Consider the following 5,866-nt stretch of genomic DNA (forward strand, 5'->3'; position numbering starts at 1 on the left):
AACAATAGTATATGAAGTATGCAAGGAATTAAGGAAAAATCTGCAAATGTAACTGCAATAGTAATAAAAGACTATCTATTTCAGTAACTCTACACTGTCTTAACATAACATTCCAGAAATTGTCTTAACATTCAAATATAAAATAGAGTCATCATAAACACAACTCAACATAAAATAGGTACATCTAAAGCTTCATATACTTCTTTGCTCTCTTCTTTCCTTTTGGGTTTGGAGCTGTAAAGGTTATGTTGTTGCTAACAGATCCAACATGGGTGTTGTGCTGACTGAAACTGGGCTGAGAACAAGATTCATCACCTGCCTTTCTCATGACACCTTTGGATTTTGCAGAAGATGTTGCAGCTGGTTGGGAAGATTGAGCAACGCTTGTTTGCGTCTTAGATCTGCTAGCACAAGGTTGAGAATTTGCAGCAGATGCACCTCCAGAATTTGCAGCAGCTTTAGCTTTGTACTTTCTCTTTGGTAGAGCTTCAACTGTTGTCTGCTTTGTACTTTCTCAAATACATTATAGGATTATTACAAGTGATCTAGAAAGAAAAAAGGGAATAGTAATCTGAAATCATACACATTATACCTAAAACAATATCTGTGTTCATCTAAAGGAAAGTGATAGTCAACACCCTCCAAGATTCCCTTTTGCTTGTCTGAGATGAAACAGATACGCACACCATCTTCATCTACCAGAGGCTTCAAATATCCAAGGAAAATCTTCCAATTTTCTATGGTTTCATTCCTACACACCATTATACCTAGCATAACTAAGCCATTCTGACCATCCAGACCTGATTGCATATAAAAAGTGAATTATAATCCAAAATGACATATAAATTGAATTACAAGAATGTATAAGTGAAGAAAAAGAAGAATTTACCTGTTGCACATAGCATCACACCACCAAACTTTCCATTCAAGTGACAAGCATCCAAGCCAATGACCCTTCTACAGCCAGCCTTCCACCCCTTTATTGCAGGAGCAAATGATATGGTTAAAGAAAGGAAAGTATTGTCTAGAGTGCCATATGAGAAAGAACAATGGCTTCCTGGGTTTCTCCTCTGCATACAACATAGTAGAATTAATAACTAACAAGAATAAAAAAATGAATATTATTTGCAAAAACAACTAACAAGAAAAAATAATGTCAGAGATAAGAGTAACATTACCTTAACCATTTCACAAAAGTTAGGAACTTGTTGGTAACTCTTCTCATAACTCCCATATAGCTTCTCCAACACCATAACCCTTGCCCTCCATGCAGTATGGTACGCAATGGTGACCTTTGTGTCCCTTTTAAATTGTGCTGCTAAGTCATATGGACAAGGTATTTCTGCATCACAACCTGACTCCTTTCTTTTTTCCATGTACCAATCAGCTACATAAGGAGGAATTGCACTTCTGTTGTACCCATCTCCACGACCTTGGTGGTTGTGTTCTATATTATACCCTCTGAGTGTAAAGGTGTCTCCTTCACCTTTTCGCTTGATGCCATATATAAAGAACTTACATTCCGTCTTCTCACAATTAACACATACTGCTCTTTGTTGCTTATTATCACATTTATTCCATACAAATTCATGTCCATTTATTACACAGAAATGCCTAACATGTTTCTTAAATTCATTTTTATTAACATATTTGGTACCAACTACAAGTTTAGTAGGATTAAATTCCTCACCTATCTCCTCTTGGAACAAGTCTTCCTCTTCTTCTTGCCTAAAGTGCTCTGCATATTCTTTCTCGAACTCTGCTGTGGGACAGGGCTCATTAGCTTGAGGTCCATTAAACTGGTGAGGTGCATTACATTCAGGCCCACCTGGTTTAGCTTGTTCTTGTCCACCTAACAAACAAACAAACAAATTGTGTTTGTCAGTACCTTCATCTTAACTTGTTTTGAAAATACAATAACTAACAATAATGAACTGAAACAAATTAAACAAGCATATTATTACCTTCATCTTCTCCATCAGAACTCACTATATCCCCATAATGATCCTCTGAAACAACACACAAAACAACCATACAAAATTCATTTTTAAGATACTTGAGATACTATAACAAACACAAAACAAAAACAAAACAAACAATCAAATACCCAAGAAAAGAGAACATTACCTTCATTGTCATTATCAACCTCCACCTCACCAAAGTTAGGATCATCAAAATTATCTTCCAAGCCACCATCCGCAGCCTTCATCAAAAATTCCTCATAGTCCTTTGCATGTTGTTCTTCATTATCATACCCACAGTTGAAGTTTTCTAAATCCTGCTCAGGGTGACACTCATCAGGTTCTTCATTTGGAAGTTGTACAACATACTGATCATCCTCAACAACGCTTGCTGCCTGTGTTGCTTCAAACCAAAAGTCAGGATTAAATGTTTCAAACTGTTCTTCAGGTATGTTATCAGCTACACTAGACTGTGTTTGTTGTGTAAATTGAGGAACATATACTTCTTCTTTATCTAAGTCAATGAATAACTTCTTGTTCGCTGCCTGACTTTGGTTCTTCTTCTTAGATAGTCTAAGACTTGTTCTTGTAGGAATTTGCTTGGTTTTGCTCACTGGTTTCTTTGGTGTTGAAGACTTTGTTGGTGTCAAATACTTGTGTGGAATAGCTACCTCTGTTAACCCTTCAGAATACTCATGTGGAATGATAACTTGCATATGCAGTGTAGTCCAATTCTCATGTACTTCTGCATTATCCCAAAACCTCCAAAATTCTTATTCAATAAGTAATGAATCTGGTAAACAGGGGTCACTATACCATACTAAATCCACTTCCTCATTAGGCTGCAACCTAAGTAGGGGCTTGATCTTTTCTTTCAATTGAAGGAGACCCATATCTGCTCTAGCCAACCCTTTGAATTCAAAACTCATCACAGTGTTCATAACCTTCACCTTTATGTCTCTCTTAGGAAACTTATCTTCAACTTCAGGTCTGCACCAAATGAATACATAGTATTAGCTCAAACATACATATACAAGGATCATTTACTTCAAACTAACCTCACAAATCAACCAATTAGAGACATATAGTCCTAACATGACCAATACAGGTAGCTACTCTCATCTTATTTCCATTCTCATGTTGTTTTTCCCCCACTGTTTTCCTTATTTGAATGCATGTCTCTCGTTCTTTTTAGCTTAATTTCGTAAATTAATGGAAACCCACTGATATTTTTTGATGATAAATCATTTGTTGTCTTTGGTTTTTTGACGATTTACAACATTTGAAGAGGAAAAATCAAAGGCCTCTTTTTGAAGCTTTAATGAAAATCAAAGAAGGTAAACCACCACTTATCATCTCTTTACTCGATTCTACCCAATGGGTCTTAAAGACTGTAATTTTTTGATTTGTTGTTGCAGAATTGATGCTTTTAGGATTCATTTCATTGCTACTGACTGTATTTCAAACCACAATATCAATTGAAACTTAAACTTCAAAAAAACAGAAACCCTAAAATATATTCAAAAAACTTTAATCAATCCACACAATCGAAACCCAATCATCAATTACTGCAGAAACAAAACCCATATCCTTAAGAACTGAAAACCCTAAAATCAAACATTTACAGCAACCCAAAATCAAACAAACAAACCCAAAATCGAAAAAAAAAACAGAAACCCTAGAAAAAAGTTTAATCAATCGAACACACAGAAGAACCCAATGATGTTTTTCACTTACCTTTCTTCTCCTTCTTCTTCTTTTTCTGGTTTCTTCTTCTCCTTCTTCTTTCCTCGTCTTAACTTCACCATATTTACTTACTCGTTTACAAACAGAGAGTGGAAAATCGACGTTTCTATCTGAAAAAGAGAGAGGAACAGAGAAGGGGGAAGAGCAACAGAGAGGAAAAAAGGGAAGAAGAAGAAAGGTTTTACGAGATTATGACGCTTCTCTCTTATTTTCCCCCATCTTCATCTAAAACTCTTCCATCGAATACCGTTAATTTTCATAGAGATGTGCTGAAATTCAGATCTATGGTCATCACACATCCACGTGTTTCGTTTCTGGTCCAGCAAGCCCACACGTGTTGGCGGAGAAAACAAAGTAACTACACGTGTTGGCGGAAAAACCATAGTTACATAGTTGATACCATCAGATATCTTAGGGATCTCCTAGACCTAGATGTGTGTCCGAGATCTGTGACACGTAATACTTAATTATAACAAACATGTGGCCTCATTTTCACAAATACGTGGCATCATTTTCTCATCTCGGTCAAGATAAATTGACATGTGACCGAGAAATTGACTTTTTTAACGTTTTTGGATGGAAAACATCCAACAGAGGCATATTTGTAAATGGGAAAAAAACGGGGGTACATAGTTAAGTCGGGTGTAAATATAGGGGTACATCTGTTTATAATCCTTACAATAATGAAGAAGTAAAAGGAAGAAAAAATACCAGACTATTAAGAGAATGCAGGAAGTTGGGAGTCACCGATCTAGAAACTCCACGAAGAGAATTATCACCATCCAATAAAGGAACATAGCAAATCATAGCGAGAGCTTTGCAGGTATTAGTGAATTTATTATCTCCCATTCCTTGCCAAGAATCAGAAAAGAGGCCAGAGAGCTTAGCCATAGAAGATTCAGATGGAAAATCTTCATTTGCAGCAAGGTCATCATTATCCTCATCATCCTCATCACTCTCGGAGTTTTCATGAGAAGGAATATTTGAAGGAGAGGAAGAACGGATTTTTCTCTTCTTTGAAGGAGGAGCAGTTGGTTTTTCCTTGCGAAGAGCATCTTTGCCTTTATCACCAGTCTTCACAACATTGGCAGGCTCTTCTATTTCAGCAATAATCTTCACACACATATAGAAATAAGAAATAGAGGCAACAGTATACTGTTTAAAATCATAAGAGAATATTTCTTACCTCATCTGTGTATGAGCGAAGAGCTAACAAGGTACTAGCTTTCCCAGTCCTATGGTAGCTATCTTTGAACTTCTGGATCTGTAGAATGTCGCAAGAATCAGCGATTAAAAGAACAAAGACAAATAAAGAAATGTAAAACTGGTGAAAACTGGAAGAAACATACCTCTTTCTCCTTCTCGGGCCAAGAGAATACCCTAGGTTTATAAGAAACGAGATTCTCAGGAAGAACATTTGACCCAGCAATGTAAGGTCCTTTCAGCATCAAGGGAAAAACACACCATTTATCATCTTTGGATTGGCGAGGAGTTGTGTTCTTACCAGAGTGCCAATCAATGTCTTGCATGAGTATTTTAGCTACATCAATATTATCTTTCCTTTTCAAGCGAATACCCCAGCGAGTATTCTCTTTCTTCATGGAGATCAATTCATAATTTTCAAAGAAACTCGCTACTGTGTATTTTTCAGCAATTATCTCCAAGTCTGCGAATTTAGGATCCCTAAGTTCTTTAGAGTAAAGAGACCCTTTACCAGCACCACGGTTAGCGAACTCCAGCATCAGAGGGATGCAATCCCCACTCAATTGGAAGATAGCTCGCGAAAATCCTGAGTGAGCGAGAATTTCATAGAACATAGGAATATATGGGTCATAAAGAGGAATGGGGAGACCTGCGAGAATTTGACCCAGCGAAACTATGATTGATTGATCATCACAATGTTGATCAAAGAAAAGTTTGATAGAAAGAATTGATTTGACACTTTCACCAGGAATAGTAGAAAGTGTGAAACCTTTCTTGGCAAGATCTTTTTGGGTTTACTTAAAATTTTTCTCATGCTTTTGACCGCTTGGAGGCATATCTGAATATAGAGTATGGGAATGGATGAAAAGTAAGAAGATTGAAGAAGGAAAAATTACAGTAGCAGAACTTACGTAAGAACAATAGAGTTGCAGAGATGAGAGAGTAAAAAGAGAAGA

General features: G+C 36.6%; 1 long non-coding RNA gene across 1 annotated transcript; it reads right to left on the reverse strand.

Moving 5' to 3' along the window:
- Nucleotides 1-1,809: 1,809 nt before the first annotated feature.
- Nucleotides 1,810-2,183, reverse strand: LOC113328500. Its single transcript, XR_003349447.1, has 3 exons — nucleotides 2,128-2,183; nucleotides 1,965-2,009; nucleotides 1,810-1,852 (listed from the first exon to the last, which is right to left on the reverse strand). It is a non-coding gene; the product is annotated as an uncharacterized LOC113328500 (long non-coding RNA).
- Nucleotides 2,184-5,866: the final 3,683 nt, after the last annotated feature.

This window comes from Papaver somniferum, chromosome 1 (genome assembly GCF_003573695.1).
Source record: "Papaver somniferum cultivar HN1 chromosome 1, ASM357369v1, whole genome shotgun sequence".
NCBI classification, from domain to species: domain Eukaryota; kingdom Viridiplantae; phylum Streptophyta; class Magnoliopsida; order Ranunculales; family Papaveraceae; genus Papaver; species Papaver somniferum.